Genomic DNA, 24,228 nt, shown 5'->3' on the forward strand with positions numbered 1-24,228 from the left:
CTGCCCCTGCTGAGCCCAGCGGGACTTGCCCTACCAGCCCACGCTGCCCCTTCCACCACAGCTGTCCCAGCTGCTTCTCCACCTTAGTAACTTTGCCCACAGCCTTGGAAAGACACCAGTTTCTCACTTTTTTATTCTTGGCTCTCTCTCACGCTTTGGTAATGCTGATTGAGGTGCAGACGTGCACAGCAGATCTTGCTCAGGCCAAGAACCAAAATAGTCCAGGCCTTGTTCCAGGTTGCACCAAAGTCCTTAAATGGTTTGGCCTTGTTCAGCACTTCATCACTTGGCTTTGACGCATATGCCAGACTTCAAAAAGTCACCACTAGTCAGCATCACATGTCCAGACAAACAGATGTAACCTATATTGTCACCAGGACCGTCTGGAAGAACGAACAAATGGTGCCAAGCCCTCCTTCTACCACTTCAAGACATCCTTTGACTTGTGAACAAAACTCATCAAAACAGTGCACAACTTCCCCACACTGGTAAATTATTTCTCAAGGCAACTGTCACATTCTTAGGACATGATTTTCCTTGTGACTTTAGTTTTTATTGCTTCTAGATTGGACTACAGTATATTTGTACCCAGTAACAAGGAATTTTGTAATGTTCCAAAGGACAAAACTCTGTGAAGGTTCTGTTATACACAATAACCCTCCACTAAGTAAAATCTTGAGCAGAGAACACAAAATTAACAGTGCCTCAGAAGAAAATTAATTTTAAAAGTTATCCTTCTCAGTATCTCTTTTACAGATAGGAAATTCTGGCATAAATTATCACAAATATCTAGGGCCATATACAAATCTAGCATGGTATTGCTACTACTAGAACTAATGCATGTAACCTGTTCTTTTTATGCAGCTGTAAAATATTTTCTCCAAACCCATTGCCTCTTACTCTAATAACAAAATTATTCTTTTATCCCCCTACTGTAAAGGAAAAAAAAAGAAGAACATATAAATCTTGCATCTGAAAGCTTAAAAGTTACAGCATGGCCTTCCCCCATCCAAGGTCCTGCTTTTCCCCTTAAATCACTTTGAATTCTAGACAGTCTGGCTACATTGCCAATGCATCCATGCTGCTTTGCATGGCTTGATTGCCAGATTTATTAAAGTCCACATAATTAAGTACAAACCTTTTAGTCTGAAACCCACATGCCGGGAGTGCAGGAGCAAGCATGTCTGAAACTCTTAGAAGTTAACCATTAGTAAAACAAATATATTATTTTAGATCTATAAAACAGTTATACAGAGTAGGCTACATTTAACCTTATGGAGCACAATGGGCCATGAAGTACAAAGCAAAGGTCAGTCTTCCATGAAGTTATAAATGAGGCTAAAATACAGACAGACATACTGACTCCTGGAAGATCCAAATTTAGTCAATTATGAGTCTTGGTAGACTAGAATAGTAACTCATTTTTCTGCTAGAAGTAGCTAATTACAGATTCAGAACAAAGTTCAGCAAGCTGTGCAATTTCCAAAATACAGACAAACTGAATGACAGGTATCATTTCAATTGTTATACACTTATCAGAGTGCCAGGAAGATCATGGAAAGCTGGTGTTGGCACGTGTAGAACTGTTCTAAGATAATCCTCGGTAGATTCTCAGTGTACAGTCATTAATAGCATTTTATCCACCAATGGCAGAGTTTGACCAAAAGAGATAATGCTTAAAATAAGGGTTCATTTGGGTTAATGAGTGTTTAATTTGACAGATTTTGTCTGGACCAGAATGTGAACACTAGTTTATTAAAGGAGCTATATAATTTTTTCATTATTTCTTTCTTCCAATGTTCTAGAGATTTTGGGTTTTTATTTTTCTTTTTACATTTCAAGATCTCTCTAGGGAATCTTACAAAATAAATTATTGTACTAAAAATCCATAAAATTAGTTGCAGCAAGGTGGTGGCTGCTGTCACCACTGTGCTTTTAACGTAATTCATATTTTGCCACTTTCAGTAATATTTTTGTGTCAACATTTTAGAGCCAAAGATGTCACCTTGATTCCCTTTTAACAAATTAAAACTGATAAAGTTTAAATTAGTTTTCAATTACTTTAAACATAGTTTGCTGTTTCTTAAATGAACAAAGCAGTCACCCCTCTGTTAAACTTCACACAGCGGGGATTGCCCAGCTGTGTGGTTTGTCAGGATCTCTCTGCAGGGCCTCTCTGTCTTCAGGGGAATCAATGGCTCTTCCCAATTGAGTACCATCAGCAAACTGAGCATCCCTTCCAAGTCATGTATGAGGACCTTGAGGAGCACAGGACCGAGGATGGAGCCCTGTGGAACCCCTGTAGTGACAAGTCATCAGCCTGGTGTCACCCCAGTCACTGTAACCCTCTGCTCAACCCATGAGCCCGTTGCTCACCCATCATGTGATGTGTTTATCCAGCTGTGGGCTGGACATCTTGTCCAGAAGGATCCTGTGAGAGACAGTAACAAAAGCTTTACTGAAACCCAAAAAGATTACATCAACTGGTTTCCCTTGATCACTAGATGAGTTACCTTGTTAGAAAAGGAAATGAAATTTGTCAAGCAGGACGTCCCCCTCATGAACCTGTGTTTGCTGTGACAGATGACTGCGCTGTCTTTCAGATGTTTTTCAATAACTCCCAGAATGATCATCTCTGTAATCTTACCAGGCATCAAAGTGAGATCATCAGGCCTGTAGCCAGGACCATCCCTCTTGCCCTTTTTTAAAATTTGGACATTAGCCAGCTTCTAGAAAACTGGTACCTCTCCAGATTCCTGAGACCTTTCAAAAACCATTGAGGCCTCAGCCACCCCCTCGAGTACTTTTGTATGAATTCCATCAGATCCCATAGACTTATAGGGATCCACGTGTTCTTATCAAAACCAAAAGTGAATTAAACAGAGAGGGCAGAAACGGGTGATAAAATAAGATCTTATTCCATTCTACTCCACTAGAAAACAGCAGATAGAGGTTCAGAGAAAACCAAAATAAAGCTTTTGATTTTACCATAAGTGTTTCAGGTTTGCTTCCTTCCTCCTCCAACACAAACTGTCCTTAAAGTGAAATCATGCACAGATTAAATTTGTAAATGGATTGCAGAATTCTGTCCAAGGTCATGAATGGCAGAAGCCTGATAAGTCATCCCTAAATGTATGTTTTACAAGTGGTCTTCATTTTAAGCAGTGAAGACATCTGCTTGTACAAAGTGACTCACCCAGCACACTTTTGCAAACATTTTCTCCCAGACAGCTTTACTGGTTTTCTTTGCATTTAACACAATGTTAAGAAACATGAGAATTTTTCTAAATTTGTTAAGCACATTTGAAGGACTATATGTTTCATTAAGATAGCATCCTGAGCCAACACTAACAAACATCTCTCAGCTTCCACAGTAATTTCTGAATCACTAGGAAATATACACACTACAAGTAGCTAAATGCTGTACTCCAACAACTACTCATGGTACAAGACCACAGCTTGGACACTCAATAAATATCCTAACAGAATCAGGGAAGCAGCAAGGAAAAGGAGTTTTCCAAGCTTTCTTATACTAATCAATCAAAAATCATTCCTAGTACCAATGCATTGACTCACGTGAATTGTTGATCTAAAGGCAAAAAGGCTTATTTTACTGATATGCTAGAATCAATAGTTAAACTTATTTTTTAAAAATCACAAGAACTGTTTGCCCTTCAACTGGTAACAGATAGGATGGTTGTATCTTCTTTTAACACAGGTGTCTGTGCTATAGATCAGTGCTGTGGCAAAATTGGCAATGAACTAGCATCACACATAGCAAGAAAAATCCTTCAACATTTACAAAAGAAATTTTAAAATTAGGCAAATTCATTCAGCCTCTTCTAAAGCAATTATGCAACACACTATAAATTTGAACAGTACCATCTGGAGAAAGATGTACACTGCACATGTATCCATTATTCGCACATTTTCACACTGTACCAAGCCTCTGGGGGAATATATTTTACCATGATATTTGAATTGGAAAAACATCATTTAAGGACTTGAATTTGAAAAGAAATGGTTTGCATTTAAATGCAGTCACAGAATTAAAAGTTTAACTCACAATACAAAGTAGAAATAATATGCACATTATCTAATGAAATGGGCCAGGAAAGAAAGGTATTGACATCACCTTTTTCAACATCTAGTTTAAGTGGTTACATTTGCTATTCAGACACTGCACCAAGTCTGACTTAGGTCCACTGAATGGCCTTCAGCTCTTCAATAGCTGTTCAGGGAACATGAATTCTTAAAGCACAAGAAAAATAACTAAAGGAACTGTAAATATTAGTTAGACCTTATATTCCTAGTACTGAAGCTTACTTGATTTCAAGATCTCTTTCCTTCATAAGCAGACATGTGAATTGGCAAGTACAAAGCCAGCCTAGGGGACAAAGACTAGAAGAGATTATAAGCATGCATGGCAAGATAGAAGGAAAAGAAAGGCTTCCAAGAAGCATGAAAAGATCCTTTCTTCATACAGGATTTATCAGAAAAATGGCTGGTATTACCAAGATCCAAACACTGTGGAATTCTGTTTCTCTGGATACATCCAGGTTCTGGAGAATACCACTGGGCAAATGAGACTTATTCACCACATTCCCAAATGCATTTGTACCTAAACACACAGGATCCAGCAAATTTCAGGCTGGCTGCACTATTTACTGAGCTGATTAAGCCATGTTCTATGGCTGCAGATAAGCATCACTGGTGAGGTTTGTAGACAGGAATTAGAACTTTATGTGCACCAGCTGAGGTGATCTAATACAATAAAATACCTTTAGCAGCAAACCTCATAGAAAGATAAATCATTTTCCTTGGATCACTCAAATTATCTCCTCATTCTTTTATCATCATAACTCAGAAGCAGAAGTGGATTAATGCTTGACTCATGTCTTATTCAAAAGTAGAGAGCAAAGGGCAGAAACAAACAAAATTTCACTTGAAAAATACTGTTTCTATTTACAGCCAAGATCTAAACTAATTTCCGATGTAGACTTTCATAAGCTCCTTTGCTATAAAGATGAGTCTTTCTTTGTCAGCAACTCTTTTTCCTCAGTCATTGCACATGTACAGTAGACCAACACTCTCTTCAAAGGATCATGCTGAAATTTTGCACTGAAAACTCAAACATAAGGAATTGGGTTCAGATGAAAATTACTTGGCTTACTTTCCTGTCTATTTTTACATAGAAGTTGAGAGAAAAAGGAAAGTATTTCAAGGATCTCAATTAAAAAAATTATATCTGACATATCTAGAGCTATTTCCTATCCAGATAGTTGTCCCCAAAAGAATGGAATTGAAATTAGCTTTAAATTTTTCTTGAGATAATGGATAGGCTTTTAATCCCTGACCATTCTGCCATCATCCAATGTCCAATTTATACTGCAGAATCCTACAGAGAGTTTAAGGAGCAAATCATCAGAATCACCCTGGGTTCCATACAAGTTATAGCACCTCAAGATTAGCAGTCTTCAGAGTGTTTTTCCTACCTACAATGGCAAAATGGACAGGACCAGGTGGCAATTCTGATAGATGTTTAACCAACACTGATATATTTATAAAGTTGCTTGTGTATTCATCTACCAGCAGCCATTACTTTAATTAAATTACAATGCATAGCTTGTAATGTATTTATGAAAATAGGCCTCGGGCATTCTTGTTGTAGAGTCATGAAAATTGAGAAGACTGAGAATGTGTCAGAGAACCTCTACTGACTCTAGCCTATTTCTCTACAGAAGGCTGCTTCACACTTTTTTATAGAGTAAAGAAAGCACTATGAGAGAGCTCGATCTCATCTGTTCAAGAAAGTGTAAATTCATTCTAGAAGTGTGAGAAGAACCAGTGAGAGAACTGCTGGGATTTTCTCACTGGGTGCCTTTATTTGAATGTCAGCAACTTTAATCTAGATCACTCATTATATAAGAGGACCCCACAAATTCAGTGATATATTGGAAAAATACCTTTTCAACCTGGTTTGTGTTGGTTCTCTATTAGTTCTTAAAGCTTGCAAAGCCCACTTAGGACTAACTTGTACAAATATATGAATATCAATAAATACCCCTTTAAAATATCACTTAAGGTCACAGCTAAGACATGAAATGTTACTTACAATGCACATTTTGTTTGTCTAAGCATATTTGGCAGGTAATCTCACAGTACAGTGAGCTTCCTCCATCAGCTCAGGTTTAATTGCTTCCCAACACACACTCTTCTCCTATTAATGCTTTTTGACAAATTCACTGCACATTAACATTCATTACTTGCTCTCTCATGCAAAATGGGCCACTATCTCTCAATCCCAGCAAATTCTCAAAATGAACTAGTTTCTAGCTCAGACAGGTGCAGGTGTGGGCACTGCCACATTTGGGATGCTGCCAGTACAGTTAGAGGCTTGCCTAGCACAGCCCCAGTCAGAGCAGTGAGCAAAGCAGGGTCTCCTCTTTACTGGGGCATCACTTGAGAAAATACTACCTGCTGTAATTAAATAACAGAGTTTTTTAGGTTTTTGTAGTTAAATAACAGAGTTTTTTAGTTAAATAACGGGGTTTTTTTACAGACAAAATGGTTTTGAGCCATGCAAATGGAAGAGAAGAGGCTTTGAGGACTATTACTGCAAAACCCTTCAGTGACAGGTTTCAGTCAGTAACTTTCTTCTAAGTGTTCCACTGTGCTATTTCTGCAGTCAGCTTTTCCTTTCTCTTGCTGTTTCTTCAGCTCAGGTGAAATTCCTAGAATCAGACATATATTTTCTCTGTCCTACCAGGATTCAGTTCCTGCTTGATTCTAGACAAGGCTTTCAATCTACCACTCAAGACTTTCTCTCCAGGAAGGCTCCAACTTCCCAGTCAAGAGGATTATACAAAGCAGATTGGCACTGAGAGTGTTCTACAAGTCCACCCATCTCTCCCCCACCTGGAGCTGATGACCACTTCTGAAATACAAATAGAATTAATTCCCAATTCACTTTCCTGCGCTCCAGTTGAATATTACAAGGCCTCTGGCTATTGGTCAAAAGTCTCTGATATATAACACAAGAATATTGTGAGAATCTTTTAAGAAACTGCAGAAAAGCTTTGTGAGAGAAGGCTAACTGAAAGGAGGTGATTTCTCCTGCATGGCATGTGATACTGGCTTGGAGTCTTTAAAACTTGAAGATCTCATGAGAAATTGTACAGTCAGTCCTTTAAAGCTATGGATCCTCTTCACCTGTAATGTAAATTACACATGAAAAGCATAATTATAGTAATGGAATATGTATTTGTGGGGTAGATCATTTAAAAACTAGGGTCCTAGGCAAGGAAGATAAGTTTGCACTAGTTCCAAATTTTCAGCAAAAGCAAAAGTTACCAAGATGTTCCTAAAAATACCTTTCTTGATTTAAATTGTAAAATAAAATCTCAACCTAAGTTGATCCTTCTTGTATCATTAATACTAACTCCTGGACAGTCTTCATTTCACCACATTACTGCAGAAGGCAACCCCTGAGATACCTACAGAGCCTATGGATAATTTTTTATGTTCTCTCAACTGCAAATTAAGCTTATTTATACATATGAAAACATGTTCTGAGGTAACAGATGGGAGATTCTGTAAGAAATATGCACATAAATTTTAGGTTTCATGTGAGCTGTAGATGAAAACAAGCATACTGCCTCCAATTGAAATCTCCCAGCTGTATTGATTTTTCGGAATGGAACATGACTAGAAGTTATTCACAGATGCTTTCCTCCTGCAGCAGCAAGCTGCTCTCCCTCCTCTCATGGGGAAAGGTGCACTGAGGAGAACTACAGATGAGCTGGGGGAAAAAAAAACTACTCTAGGCATGAACTGCAGTGGATCTGACTGAAGAAAAGCGTTTGCTCAGAAGTCCAGGAATTTTTTTTTAAAGCCAAAACATTTCATCCCTCTTCTCCTTCCTCATTTCATTCCCTTCACCATATATGTACCTACAACTCCACTATGTGGAGATGCCTCAGATGCCAGTCCTGTCACAGACAGCAATACTGCTCATCTCTGGTCTCTACCCCACCCCAAAAAGTGTCAGTCCCAGCCAGTGGCAGACATTCCTTCATTTCTTCATTGCCCAGTCTCCCAAAAACTTTGCAATGGGGCTTTCTCCTCCCTCTCCCAGTGCCAGTGTCCAGGGAGGGTCACTGCAGCTCACACAGAGCAATCCCTGGGCTGGCTTCTACCTCAGCAGAGAGCTGAGGCAGCAGGGCTTCACACACACCAAAACAGCTTGCAGAATAAACCCAATCCAAAACCCCCACAGCTCTTTGAGTTGTCTTGTCTCCCACCTCACAAAGTAAAAAGTCATTCCCCCTGCAAGGTTGCCAGGAAGTTTTTAAGCAGGGATTGTGCAACCAAGCATGTGCAGAATGGATATCATACTGGAGAACCAGGTACGTCCCAGGCTTGGTAGGATCTTGGATAGGGAATCCAGCTTGGATTCATGGTACTTGTGCTTTACATTGACGTGGGCACATTTGACCTCTGGAGTTTGTTTTTTTATTGTTTGGATCCATGACCTCATCTGGCAAGCATCCCAGCAACTGAGCACTTAGGGATGCTAACTCAGTGAGTTAACCCCTTCTGAACAAAACCCCTGCACTCAGGCATCATTCAGGAGCAATCTTACTCTGTCAGTGGGATGTCCACACATAGCCTGCACCACGCAGCAAGATGTAATATTCTGCAGGAACAGAATGATGATCCTTCATGATCTTAGGACAAAAGAACATCCATAGCAACAAATTCTGAGCAGAAGCATTTGATACAGTCACGACACTCTGCCAAGGAAGATTTACTTCTTTAGTGAGGCACAAGATTGCAACTGCTGAAATTCTGTCTCCTGGGCACTTGAAGTCTATAGCACCTCCAGAAACTCAAAGTTTACTCAACTAGAAAAACTAAAAATAAACCCAAATATAAATGATGTGGCAGACTGACATTCATAGATCCTGAAATCCAATGCACATCAATGCTGACCTAGAACAACCAAAGATGCATTGTCATTTCACAACTCATAGCTTGCCCTATATAAGAGGTGCACTTTACTGGTGCTAAATTCTGAAGAAAACCAGCAGTCATAATTGTCATCACAATTACCAGTCCTTTCTTTTTCTTATTGCATTCCTTTAAACAGACCAAAATGAAAAACCTTGGCAATTCCTCCCAAGGTTATTCTGCACACTCCCACACGAGAGAATTCCTGAGGGTATGGATCTGATGAAGTAATGAATCACAGAGTTTTAGAAACAACCAGGAGACCCTCAAGAGTTGGTATACACAAATCAACAAGCATTTCCCTTGCAACTGCACCGTGACAGAGACTGAGCTCCTGCCCCAACACACACCCCAGGGCTGCTACCATTGGGATGCCAACATGAAAAACTGATGCCTGTGCCCAGTACCAGTACAGGTCCCAAACCTGGAGACTTCCATTCTGGTCTTATTTAAGCTCGTGGATGAGACCCACATACTGGATCAACTGCACAGAACCAACATCCCATGGCTCTGAAGTGTCCTGAGCAGCTACAGCTGTAGAAGAAACACACTGTCTCTTCACAGAGACAGACTGATTCAGATGTTCCTGCTGGACAGTACTTTTGTTTTTCCATGAGACAAGCAGTTCTGACAGTCCCTGAAGTCTGCAGCTGGAAGCCTCACACAGGCAGCAAATGATGCTGCAGCAGAGAAATGATAGCTACTAAGTCATCATCTTTAGAAGCAGGAGCCACAGGCACAGCACTCCTCTGACATGTTCACACACCTCGAGCAGTCCGTAAAAGAATTAGCCCTAAACTGGGTCCTCAGTGTAACAAACCAGGGGATTTGTTTTCTTCACCTTCAGCACAGAAAAGGAGGCAAAACACCCCCATGCAAAGGGAACTCTTTTGCACCAAAAATTTATCTCCTTCAAAATATTGAAGCCAAGTTCCAGATTTCAATTTTTGTAAGAATTTTTATGGTTAGCATCACATCTACCAGCAGTTATCCTTAAATAGTTCAAGCAGACGTAAAATGATCTTCCTGAATCTTCAGAAGATCAGATCCTGAATATTCAGAAGATTAGATAATCAAAATTTCTCATCTCAGAGAGATCATTAGGAAGTGCAGGTCTCACTTCTAAATTGTAGCTTCCAACCACTACGGATCATTCTAGCAAATAGATCCAACTATTATGCTTATCCCACAGCTTAAGTCATCTCCCAAATGACTACTGGAGCCTCCAGTTTCACTTGTTATCTATTTGGTGGTGCAGTTATGCATGAACATTAATTATAGCATAAAGAAAACCAAAGTTATTAAAAACATCAAATAAATGTGATTTATTCCTACAAAAACAGTTTATATGAGGTAAGGCATTAAGTTTTGATGTTATGTGTAAAGTAACGTCCATTTTCAATTTTAAAATCCCTCTTATAAAATAAAACTATAATTGATCCACAATGTGTAGTTATTCTTGATGTTCTTCTTCCACATCCTCAATTTCTATTTGGATTTTTTAAGTATGGAGGATGCATATTAAACATGACAAAGGAAAGATGCTTTTTGAATCAACAGTACCTCATCTTAACTAAAAGCATCTGTTATTTTTTGCAGGAATCCACTCCCTCCACTTGAAAGCAAACATTAGCGCATCTTGATACACTTTCCAATACCTTGAAAGTCTGAAAAGAAAGTCACGTATTTTATAAAAACCAGCCTTGACTGCACATAACCTCTTTGCTTTATTCCAGCATTTAACCATATTTGCAAACAGATGACAGTGGAGAAAGCAGGCTGGATAGCACACAACACAGCTAGGAAAATTTATAGCGTGGACCAGTGGAAAGAAAAACTGAAACTACTTTTACCTAAGTTCTTAATTCACAATAAAAATTAACCCTACACCTGCCACAGAACAGTCGCACTAAGTCTGGCTAATCTTCAGGGTAACTGCATATGGCAAAAGGAAGATTCATTTACGTATCTTAACACACAAAGAAATGAACAGCCCAGAGAAATTCTCCCAAATACCACAGACACATTGCTCCAAAATGGGTTCCTGAAATAAAGAAAATTCAAAATCCCTAAGAAATAGGAACCAGGAAAAGCTACAACCAAAGTTTTACTTTCTGATGCTTGCGTGCCTTGCCTCTACTCCCCGTTATGTAAAACGCTTGAACCCAACGCGCTTAAAGCAATCTCGCCCAGTAATCTCCAGCAGAGAGCTAAAGGATGCAGGAGCTTTTTCACAAAATCTGTCTTCAAGCCATCAGCTAAATATTCCACAATCCACGGGTAACTGCCTGGAATGAAACAGCATGTTCTATTCTGGATTTGGGACCTTGCAGCTTTAACCAATTATTTACATAGTCATGAAGATCAGCTTGAATTTTGGAGATGTTGCTGCAGGAGATCTCCACCAGCAAGAGCTGTCAGTGGAATTCCTGGGAGGAGGGAGCAGGAGGGTAAAATGATGGGTAAAATGGGAGTCAATTGGAGGAGACCCCTTGCCTAAATTATCTCTCCAAGTGCAGCCTCATGGTGTAACTGGGAGGTAGAGCACTGCCAGAACCCACAGCAAAACTTAGCACTGGAGTCCGAGATGAAGGTGGACTCTAACCGTAAGGGAATAATACTGGAATTTTCCCCACTTTGATGTGCCTTGGCAGAGGAACCCGGTGCAGTACAGAGCCCTGAGGCTCTACATTTTGCAGGGAAAATGAAAACATTTCTAATGCTGCAACAAGAAATGCAGAAGTATTTTAAGGAAAGTCACTATAACACAAAAAGAAGAAAATAATAATCCAATATTTTCATGCCCTGTTCTGTACATCCTATCTAAAAAGCCAGCTCCCATATACAAAATAATAGAAGGATGGACTCTCATATTATGTTTCACAAGTTCAATTAGGAATATAATAATCCTCACCTTTTTTTGTTACACACTTTAAATAATTAAGCAACGAAAGTTCCAGATACCCATCCTTCCAGATACCCATCCACAGTATAAAGCACAGCTTGTGCCCTCAAGGCAAGCTCCATGTAGACCAGCCCTGCCTGTGTTCTCTGATAAAAGAAGGCAATCACTCTGAAGGAACTGTCACCATTAATGTCACTGTAACGAGTGCTTTTGACATCTCACCAACTTGAATTGCCAGAAATAAAAGTTAGAGAAAGCAAATTTCACTCAGCTTGCAAAAGAACCCTTTATTATGAAACCTTTGAAACCAAATTCCACTGGCCAGGTGCTGTAATGTTCCTGGTCACTTCTTTTCAAGGAAACATCAAGTACCTGTTTCTGTGTCATTGGTTCCATTCCCTAGAGTGAGCTGTGGAGGTGCAAGTGACAATTGCCCACTTCTACAAAGCAAATGAATCATCATGTCATCATGCTCTTGTGCAACCAGAGCCAAATGGAGTTTCAAATCTCCTTTTAAAACTTATTTTCAATAAATAGTTCCGTTCTAGAATTCTTCCCAAAATTTAGCCGCATCTCAGCTGCCTTCCCTTGCCACATACCTTGTTACAAACGTCAAACACTGAAATATCTGAAGTTCTGCCTCATCTCACAGACTGTAACACATCTAATTTTCAAGCCCCTTGCCTGTCAGTGTGCAAGCTGTAAATCCAGAAACCTTGGGACAAGCATTACATATCACCTGTGCTGGCTGGCTTGGAACTTGCTGTCCAGGTCCCAAGGCTGGGTAGTAGGTTCTCACCCTCTATTTATACTTTGACTGACAGTCATGCCTAGAGGGAATCCTTTCCACTAAACCTAATTGTTTTACTGAAATGCTGCCAGACACCTCCATCACACCCCTGATGTGCCAGGAGGAATTATAGCTTCTATTTGCACTTTCCTGAAAATAGCTCAGCAGTGCATGCCAAGATGGGAATCCTGACATTATTCACAATTTGGAAGGGGCAAGCTATCAGCTATCGTTAAACAAAGCACTGTTCTGCTTTCTTTTAAGAAAGAAATCCCATACTCCAAGAGAGGGACAGTTAACTGTAGCTACTACTTCAAGGGCATCCCAGACAAGAACAATCTTTTGTAAAGACCCAAATTTCCTGCTACAAGTACAGAAACAGGAGTGATATCAGTTGAGATCCCTGCTTACTTTGGTAAGTAGTTGTTGATTGTTCTTTTATGTAGGCATCGTCTGTTTTCACTTTTTAGCATGAACCAGAAGAAAATATCCTTAAAATGGGAAGTGCTGCTTAGGTTGCAGCGCATTTTCATATACCATGCAGCTACATTAAATAATGGATTTCATAGCTTGAACTATATCAACCACATTTCTCTTAGCAATTATAACACCATTCATATGATAATCAGAAAATGCATTTATGCATATAATAAATGTCAGTTCTTTTGCCCCCTCTACAATACCTCTTATATCCATTTTTTCCTCCATAACCAAATATTTTCCCATAGTCTCACCAATGCTGTCATTTTGACTCTGATGTTATTAATGTTATTTATCATTAATAACAAATAGAAAGTTTAAGGGGGAAAAATAATACACACAATAAAAAGAGGCAACAAGATACATATTTCTGGGCTAAAACCAACTCATTCAATAGCACACTACTTGAAGGACTGACTTACACTGGCACACAGCAAAAATTCTCAGTTTTGTCTTTCTTCTACAGACACACTCTGTTAATATTCCCAGATGGAACACAAATTTTGTCTCCTTGAACAGCACGCACGGCCAGCACACAAACAACTGTGCTTTTCAATTTCACACGCATCCACTGCTGCCTAAGCCAACTTGAGCTTGTTAAGCCTCCTTCCCAGGCTGTTTGCTTTGTTTCAGATTTCAAAGCACAGTGATCTTTCCTCACACTGGGTTTTGCCCAGTGGTTGTCCTGTGCTCTGCTCACTCTTCTCAAACTAAAGAGCAGAACGAGATGCAGTGATGTGATTGTTGTTGCACTGGACTGGGTACCAGCATGCAAAATTTTCTGATTGATGTTACTTTGTGTGACACAAAATGTCGTAACTTCCCCTAAACAATGTGGTAAATTGGTTTTATGCAAGGATAATAACTGGAGATTTGGAATGGGATTTATTTCTAGTCTTTCATAGGCCAGTGGCACAGAGATGAATACTCTTACAAATATAAAAGGAATAAATTCTTTAAAAAGAAAAGCATCATTCAAGATTCCAGGTACTTTCTGCTTTACTGAATGGCATGCTCAGTTACAATTTAACTTTCAGCAGATTAATGCAACATCCAGGGTCCTTTCACAGAGGAGCATGCAGGCACTTCCTGAACAGCTAACACACATACTGGGAACACTTCAGTATGTTTCAGCACACACCTCAGCTCAACTGATCTACCCTAGCAAAGTGTATCCCTGCAGAGAAAATAGTTTTTTAGGTTTCTTGTCAATGCACAAGTTTATTTATCTGGTTTATTGTTTTGTCTTTTTCAGTCATCAAAGGTGTATTATCCTCAATGAAAGGCCAATAAAAGTTAGAGAAGGAGAGTATTTCATTACCCACACATTATTTCACAGGTACATGTTGCCATACTGATAATTCAGGCCTGAAAATCAGGTTACTTGAACAGTCAGTAGATTACAAGTCTACTGGGAATAGTCAATAACAAAATTAATATTCAAGCCCAGTATCCTATTAGGGCATTTGTTCTCATTTGGGATTTACAACTTATTTACCTGATAGACTTTTTGCAGTGGAAGACAGTTCACAGTTCATAACTTCAGACTTCATCAAGGCAGCTCCCAAAGAGAACGAGATCAGTGGGATTTTAATCAACATGGCAACATGCCAGAGGAAAATACAGATTTTCATATACCCGGTAGGGTAAATAACAGACTATTCACTGGACTAGGAGAAAATGGGAAAACTTAGTAAGTGCCAGAGTGGGGATATGTTGGGTCATTTATTCTTTTCCCCTCATCCCCTGAAAGGACTAAAATCATGTAATTTACAGAAACTATTTTTCTGACAGCCTGAGTAATAGCATCCTCTGCTCCATTTTGTCATAACTCTTTAGCTAGTCTCTCCTTCCAAATCTGGGTGTCTGCTAATGTCTGCTGTTTCAACCCTAAAATATTACCAGGATACACCAAAGCTGTGTCTGAGCAGAGAGTACATGGAATAAGGTAACACTGCAGCACAATTCAGCCATCCATGTCTTAAATAATGATAAAGTAAAAACTGCTGTAATTTCCAAACCACAGATGAAGTTTGAGAAAGCAGATTGACCATCCCCTGGACGAAGTCTCAGCCTGAACTTTAGATCTGCTAGTACCTGGAGGAGTGAAGGAACCTGCCCCACATAACCCTTCTCTAGGAGTCACACCTGCAACCTTTCCAATTCCTCCCTGTCACAGAAATGCCTCAGTATCACCAGCACCCATTTTTGAGAAAATTTATCACTCACAAGCTCATCAATCACCTCTTAAAGAGCAGAAAATAAATGCTTCAATAGAAGCTGACACCAAAGAAAGCAACTGACATATCAATTGTTCGTACGTGAGCAAGAGCTCTTTACACGCTTGTGTCTGCCTTGTATTGTACTTGCGTCCTTTAAGGACTACAAATTATTCTGCATATCCATTCAGACAGTTACTTCTAAACTTACAGGCTTCCATGAGAACAGACAGCTTTGAAAATCATGGTCTGATTTTGAGATCATGTTTAACTTGGACTAAAATTATAGCAATTCTGAATGCATGGAGGTTTTTTTTCAAAAGCATCATTGAATATAAAACATCAGACTGCTCATTTGCTGATTTTCTAGATGTTTCTTAATGTTTTGCTCTCTTTGCAGCATGCTGATCTTGCCTTTGGAAAAAACACTGGGCAAATTCTGCAAGTTTTCTGTCCAGAATAGCAGACAAAGCACAGCTGCCACTCCAAGGCATTTCCAATGAAACTGAGGCAGGAGGCCAACTCTCACTTTTAAGGCAGAGGCAAACCATAGGCAACTCACCTGGCCCTGAGGGCTTCTGTGTGCCAGTCAGACTAGATCAGAAGCAGCAAAAGAGCAAAAAAGATGGAAGAGACAACCTAAACTCCAAATACTTTTCCAAAGCTCTCCCAGCAAAGTAGGTCTAGAGAGACATTGGCAGCACAGGGGAGGGATCAGGGAAATCAAGACACAACTTTCTTGATGAACATAAAGCTGAAAGTAGATGGTGGTCCTCTCAAAAACAAAAATGGAAACCTCAGTCGATAAAAGAAACAAGAGGAGAACAAATGCAAACATGGCTGTGTTGGTGGACACAGAAGCAGCTCCAGGGGTTTTGGCTGTGCTAGCAACACAATTTTATTTCATGACTCTGCACATGGTCTCATCAGTAAACCACTGAAAACAGAGGCACTGAGTGATAACGCCTTTGCCAACTCAGAGGTTAAGGCATGTGCTTCAAAAAGAAACTGGTGCCTGGCAAGGGACTCACAAAGCTACACTAACTTTTTCCAGCAGCTCATACCTCCTTGTTTAATGATGTAAGTACAAAGAAACAGATGTATCCCTTTTACATCAGTCCCACGAAAAGAAAAGGAAAAAACAAAAAGAAAAAAAGGTCATCACAAAACCACTCAAAACACTAAAACAAAGTATGCCATTCCAATTTTATTTCTTCTTCTCTCCCAAAAGCACAGCTAGGACAGCCTTAAAATTTCTGGAGCACTTTTTTTTTAATCTGCATTGGCCTTTTCTTTCTACATGGCAACATATTTTCATTAATAAGCATTTTTTAACAAAATAATTGGCCTATGAAGGCCCCTGAAAATGAAACAGCTGTAAGAGCTAAAGAGATTAGAATTCCAGTATTAATGAAGTCTGGAAAAAGTGTGAATTGCTTCAGGGAAGAAACAGGCTGGGTCACTTTGAAACAGAATTTTATCCAATTTGCTGTTCAACCTTTTTTGGAGGAAAAAAATACAAACAGTTCTAACTATGTGTTGTGGACCATATGTAGCATTCATTAACACATCATTTTAACCTTCCTCTCCAGCCATAGCAAATCACCAGAAAAAAGATTTTGCCCACTTCATTAAAGTGTTTTAGGAAGACTGTTCTTGCAAGGGCATTATTTCAATTCTTTAAACACAGCCACAGAAAATGGCAATGCAGCATTACTAAGGTTTTACAGTCTTCCTTTCCTACTGTTCTGCTGTGTATCGTGACCTTAGAACTTCACTCAGGTACTGAGAATCCACTCTTCCACAGCTTGAATCTGAACAAAAATTATAGATTCTGGAAAGCATTGCCTTCTGTAGCCTTTTTTAATAGCTATTCAATAATAAAACCAAATTCTCAGTGATAGTGACACTCATTTCCAATTGCTCAACAAGGCCAGATAAAGTGTGATGTCTCTGAAGAACCCTTCATAGCTGAAGACTCTTTAAGCTCTGTGAACAGACACCTGAAATCATCCTTTCCTCAGGACAGTAGTGAAAAGAAAATATCATTGTACTTATATAGCAATTTCCACTCCCTTGACTAGATTACTTACAATAATGACATTATCATAACCTCTTTATATTCACCACATATGTACTAGCCCATGGCTCATTCCCCTGAGTGTCATGGCAATCACTGCAAACCCTTGCTCCAGAGCAAAGGAAAAAAAAAATTAGTCCATGAGACAAAGTTTTAAATGAGAGTCAGAATATTCATCAAGGTATTTTTCAGTGTCAAAACCAGCTGGTTGGTCCAGAACACCTGATTATTTACAGACAGAAATACCACCACGCAATGGCAACAAACATCCAGCACAGACATGAAAAACCTGTAATGTTTTGGGTTTCCAGCTGCAACTGCCCACAAATATAGGTTCTATAAAGCACTGCACAGCATGTCTGACATGCAGACATCATCACTGCCAGCTTAGGCTGAGACTAAACCACGGAACACACAAGGGTTCTGTTAGGGATACTGCAACCTCCCAGACACGCAGCTCCAGGGCTGGTAATGGGTTCTCCTTTTCCCTAACACGCCAGGATGACAAGCAGCAAACAGCATCGTTTTTCCAAGTGGAGAGTACATCTTCATCACATCTCTCTTGAGAATTCTGTCACTGCCTGAGGCACAAAAGAACAAAATACAAAAAGAAAAAATACCCGAAGAAAAGTCGAGTTCTCCTGCTTCACATAAAAAGGTAAAGATACTTCTAACTTCTGGGGAAATGTTATGTTCTTTTCTAGGAGATGAGGCTTTGAAAATTTTCAGAACATAGTTTGCCATATTCCAACAAGGATCCTAAGGCCAGTCTCTTTCCAAGGCTGATGAGCAGAGTCCTTGACTGTCTGATAAGGAGTATATCATGATCCTACTCCTCCCACTTCACCTTTCCCAAATCTAACACTTATATAAGCGTGACTGGATTTGGAGGCAGTATTATTATACTGTTGCATGGTTTTCTCAATCTCAAGCTTTCTGTAAACATAAAGAAGAATGTAGAATTAGGAAGAACATGCTCATCCTTCTTCATTGGCCAGTTTCCATCATAACACCAGCCAGCTTCTTGCCATTCCTAAGCTTCTTCATTTTCCAACTAAATACCATTCACCACTTTCAATTTCCCACCCAAGTTTCAGTTGTCCAATGATCTTAAAGGTCTCTTCCAACCTAGAAAATTCTGTGATTTTATGTTGTTTAATCAGTTTTTCTTCTTCCTGCATCCAGCCACCATATCCTCCTCCCAGGTTCATTTTTACTAGATTAAACAAAACCAACTCACCTCATCTCCTGGAGGAGAGACTTCCATTCCCTGGTCACTGAAGCAACGAATTTCTAAGCTCATTACAGGATCAGGGATTTTTAGAAGGTGGGAGACTAATTGCAGACAGTATTCCTGAAATTTCTCTATTTCTAATAGCTGCACTGATAGAAATTAGATACAGGAACATCCTTCCAGCTTCTGGCCCAAAAACTTCTGCTGCATTCAGCCAGTCCTTATCAAGATGTTACAGCTGGGTCCTGTTAATGCCATTCCTGTTTTACCCAATTATTTTTTCCTAAAATATGTATTTATACGGCCAAAAGATGATAAATTTATATATATTAATACTTCAAACTACAAAATTTATCTAGAATATACTAAACTATAAATTGTGGTGCTGTAAACAGGCAAAGCATGTCTGGACTGTATTTTTAGTCAAAATACAATGCAATCCAGTGAATTCACTATACTTCTTTTAGCTGTAGTCTTAACCTCAGAAAATTTCCCACCCTGGTCAACAGACATAACTAATCAAAAACTAGAATAAAAAGCCACAGTGAGCAGCACAGATTTTAATCCTATCCACCCAGTCATGGAGAGAACTGCTAAAATCTGGGTTAATCCTTCCAATCCTTAGTCAGAAATGAAAGTCTGTGCAATTGAAATAGTATGCCAGAATTAGATTTGCTTGTGCTAAGGATTTGATTAAGCCAAAAATTAAGATCTCAAATAGCTTCAGTTAAAACCAAAGTAGTGCATTTCCACTGACAGATATTATAATCCAAAACAGTCATTGTACTGAGACCAAACTCATAACTCTTCTCTCCACAGGAAATTAATTTGGGACAAATCCCAGACACACTGATTTTCAGATAATTTTGTCAAAAAAAGGGGAAAAAATGAAAAAAAATCAGCTTTTCTCCAAAGTGATGATGACAACCGCTGGACTGGAATGTCATGAATAAGGAACAGTCACTTGTGAGGAAAACCACAGAAATAAAGACAATTACTTATATTGACCTTAATATGAAGCAGATTCTCAAAAACACTGGCAATTTTAACTACTTTAAGTTTGTTACTGCCCTCAAATACATGACAGATACATTAGATATAAAATATGCATCCCATATCTATCTACCTGTATTGGGCAGGGATTGACTTCATTTTCAGCAAACTGCGAGATTACACATGTCAACATAGGAAATTTTAAAAATTAAGAAGGGAGGTTACCCTTCTCCCAGGAGCCATTTCACTTGAAGCCTCTTCATCATTTGATTAAAGCCTGCACAAATCTAAAATATTATAAATAGTCTGCATTTGCTGCTGCTGCAAGTCTGCAGCCCTGTCTATGGACAATTTGCATCAAGGCTGAATTTTATGGTTGTTTTCTTGTTGGAGTTACATGAGAGATCACTGCAAGGCCCAGAACACCAGTGATCCCCTTGAGCCTACAAATGCCACGTCTGTGCGCTTGTGTAACACATCACACTGTGCAGTCACCACGGGAGGCAAAAGCAAAGTGGCAGCAAAACTCTCAGTTACAAATATTTAAGGTCTATAATAAGAGAATAATAGAGGGAAATATTCAGTTGTATTCTCCATGTCAAGATAGCCAGAGGTTTCAAGCAGTTGCATAAGCATATTTCTGTAATCTTTGTTGCTCCCAAGCTGGAAGCTTTTACTCAGGCAAGGCTCTTTGAAGTTACTTTGGGAACTGGCTCTCTGCAGATGGAAAAAACAAATTATTAAACCAGCTCAATAGGGAGCCAAGCTTACTGTACATACTTGATTTAAAAAGAAACTAAGGGAAGGAAATTTTTTTTAATACAAACTAGAATGCTTGTTAAGAAGGAAAATATTCCACTATCTGAGCTGAATTAGAAAAGCTACCAGAATTTTTAATTCAGTGGAATATGCAAATGAAACCTCCAAATGACCCGGTAAGGCAGAAACCTAGCTATCAAAATGAAGTTTAAATAAGTTAGTTAATAATAATCAGGTTTAACTCAAATTAAACCAACCAGCTTGCCAACAGGCCATTTCACTAGCAGTCCAGTACATCATGGGAAAGAACACCCCAAGTGCAGCCCTTAACAAACCAAATCATTCCTTTAGCTAGAGATTGCTCCTCCAAGCAGAAAATGCTTTAAGTCTATTGCATGCTTGGCCTTTCTATCTCATATTACAAGATATTACAAGACTATGTCTGCATCTTTATGGCTGCTACATAAAGAACATATTAAGCACTTCATTAGAAAGGAAAAACACCCTTCATTTTCTCTTTACATGGCAGCATTCAAGTCTTCAGGAAAAGCAATTAAATAAGCATTAAAGGACTAATTATTTAAAGCATTTGCTTACTTTGCACTTGCTCTTCATCCCTTACTTCCCAATGAAATCGATCACACCAAAGTCAGGATCCCACAAGCAGGATTTTTGCTTTCCATGTGGACTTTTATATGACCTGCACACTATCTTTTCCTCATGGCAGTTTGCTCCTCAGCTTTTAGAAATGCCTTTGCTGACCTAGAGAGCTTTCTTCTGCATAACTTATTTAAAACTAAGGTTTTGCATGCCTGTAACCTACTTTGCACAGTTAAAAAATGCAGTAGAGTGTTGGAAATGTACAAAGTCCATTCTTATTTTAGCTTTTCTCCTGCTTTCAGGCAGTGTCCACCGAGGGATCCACTGCAGCTTGAGAAATCAATAGGACCTACACTGGAATAAGGATTGCTGAGGTGGACTGTTACACTTTACTATTGCCCGAAATCTCTCTCTATTTTAAGATCTCTGCCTCATCCTCTAAAAAAGGTAAACAAAAAACCAGCATCTCTTAAGCCAGGAGTCATCCCATACCAGGAAGGAGCCATAAAGAATAACTTAAAACAATTTAAACAAGCACACTAAAGATCGGTAAGGCTTTCAATGACCAGTAAAGAGACACATTGCAGGTGACAGCTGGGACCACAAATTTCCAACATATTCATTTAAAACTTTATTCAGAGATCATGTGATGCGTTTTTATGAGAAATTGGGAATGTCATAAAAAATATCTGTATATAGTGAGTGTATCTAGTGTATTTAGTGAAAATATCTGTATACAGTGAGAAGACACTAAGCAACTAAGCAATTATAACATGATTTTTTTTTTTTACTATTTGCACCTGTCCTAAGTCATCTATTTAGGATAATTTTTTCACTGATCATTGGAAATATTTCAGCTACTCTTATACTATAAAATAGTGATAGTAAAGAGCAACGGGAATGTGAGAGCTTGCAAGCCTGAAGCCTGAGAAAGGTTAGGAAAGATGTGACATTATTTTTGCAGTTGTTAAGACTGGTAAAAATGACAGGATAAGTATATCTGGAAATGGCTATGAAGATCATTTTTGTCTTTATCTAACCCAAAGTGTGGAGGGGATCATGTAATTTGTATTTTCTCCTCCACAAGTAAGCCTTGTCTGGCTCTTCCCTGAGCTCTGTTCTCTGCAGACACTGCTCATTTTCAGCCTCATGATCCAACCAGATGTTAGACAACATCAGGATTTGTGTCATTCAGGATCCAGAATTTGTTCAGTGCACGTAATAACAATTGAGGTACCAAGTGCCAGCGAGCCTGAGTCTCAGGATGGTATTTCTACAGTAACAACAACACATTCACACACAGGCCAGACTGCAAAATTAGCAATCACCTAAGACAGTGGGAAGAAATTAGCTTTCATATTTTTTCCTGTCAGTCTGTCCTCTCCACAAGTATTCTAAAGGCCCTAATGGGAGATGCAAAATTCAGAATTGAATTAAATTATAAAAGGGCATTATGAATATATTTTGAGACTCCAGTTCCTAAAAAATGCAAGGTATTAGGCACTCCCACAAAGCACCTGAACAAAGTGAATACAAATGCATAGAAAAAAGTACTTATATTACTACAAATCAGAAAAGTAGTGAACACTCTTTCCATTTTTATAGAAATGAATGCTTACACAGAACAGCATCAGCAGCCAGCCAAGTGCACAGCAAAACAAGGGGAGGATTTTATTTCTGTAACAGACTCCCTGTCTCAGAGGTTATACTGAAGGAAAAAAACAAGAGCAGTAGGGAAATTTTAAAGTGCATAAGAATGGATACAAGAAGACACTCCAATACATCAATTTCCAGATGGTTAACTCCAGCCCAGACTCCCCACATTGCAACAGGAAAAGCAAGAACCTCCCTGTACAAGTATGTAAAGTAGTCAGTGAATGCAGAAGGAATGACTTATGACTGAAAAGGATTGCCCAAAATCCCAAGGTCAGGAATCCTCAAAAGATAGAGAAGGAAACTGTTCAGAATTTTGAGCAATTCTGGTTTTCTCAAACTGTTTTTTTTTTTTTCCACAAAAGATGACTTCCACTAGTAATTTTTATTTCTGTTTTATCACCACCTCAGTTTCCCACCAACACTGCCCTAGCTCACCTGGCTCAGTTTATACTCCTTTCCTCTGTTTCCTGCTTATTAAATAGGAAGAGGTTTGGCTTAAATTCTTTTGTTCTTGGGACCCCAGAGAATTTTTATTTGCTCCAATTAAGATGATTTTAGCAACTGTCTTCTGTGCTCTGTGTACACTGAAAGAGTCCCAGTATTCCTAAAATTCAGGGATACAGAATTTTAAGCAGAGAGGTGTATTTCCTCCTCCCCACCTTTGCTTCTGCTAGAAGTAAATTAAGGCAATAAATAAAAAAAAAAGCCATCCTAACTAGCATGACAGTCAAGTATGAAGTGGGATAGCAATTGGATGGGGTGCAGCTGCAGGCTCCAGCAGAGGAGGGGGTTTGGAAGCAGCTCCTGGGAGATGGAGGTTGGCAGACAATGGACAGGGTAAGGAAAATCCAGTCTAAGAGCAAGAAAGCAAATATTTCTTTTTACAACTTCTGTACCAGTTTGCTGTAACACAGTTATGGAACAGAGCTTAAAGTTTCACATGCTAAGCCATGCACATCTTTCTCTGGAACCCAGATTCCACAAAAGGAAATGTCAGCCCTTTGGCAGATAACAGTAGTTAAGGGCAGATAAAGGAGAGAGGAGGGGATGGCAAACAGATCAAAACAAAATAAAGAACAGGGTTAGCTCGTTTCCTACAAAAATAATGTGACTGCTGAAAATAAACCAGACCATCCTAAATGGTACTTGACTAGAATACAGACACATAATTCATAATTCAGGCATTTGTTTTCTCATGATGAATTCACAAACCTTATCTCATCCCAATTAGGTACTTCATACAGCTCTGATGTCTGTATCAACACAATTTACTCAGAACTCTTAATTAGCCTCACACACAAAAAATAACATGCAATTTGTCTGGTAATATGTTTCTGTAACTCCTAAAAGCAACTTGTTACTTAGAAGAGGTTACCTTAATTCTATTTTCTGTCATACATAATTGTGTTGCAAATTTTGTGGAGCTGAAAGGTGGCTATAAAATCCCTGTTCCTTCTTCTTTCATAGTAGTTCTACATACACAGTGTGTTTCCACTAGAC

General features: G+C 39.0%; 1 protein-coding gene across 4 annotated transcripts in view; it reads right to left on the minus strand.

Annotated features, from left to right (window-relative positions):
- GRIN2A (glutamate ionotropic receptor NMDA type subunit 2A) overlaps positions 1–24,228 on the minus strand; it is a 163,163-nt gene that overhangs the window by 126,359 nt on the left and 12,576 nt on the right. Inside the window, exon 1 of one of the 4 annotated variants that reach the window (XM_038150723.1) lies at positions 1–24,228. This exon is cut by the window's right edge and continues 9,036 nt beyond it. The exons of the other annotated variants lie outside the window; for them this stretch is intronic. The gene's annotated coding sequence lies outside the window, so the exon portion shown is untranslated. 4 annotated transcript variants of the gene reach the window in all.

Source organism: Motacilla alba, chromosome 14 (genome assembly GCF_015832195.1).
Source record: "Motacilla alba alba isolate MOTALB_02 chromosome 14, Motacilla_alba_V1.0_pri, whole genome shotgun sequence".
NCBI lineage: Eukaryota > Metazoa > Chordata > Aves > Passeriformes > Motacillidae > Motacilla > Motacilla alba.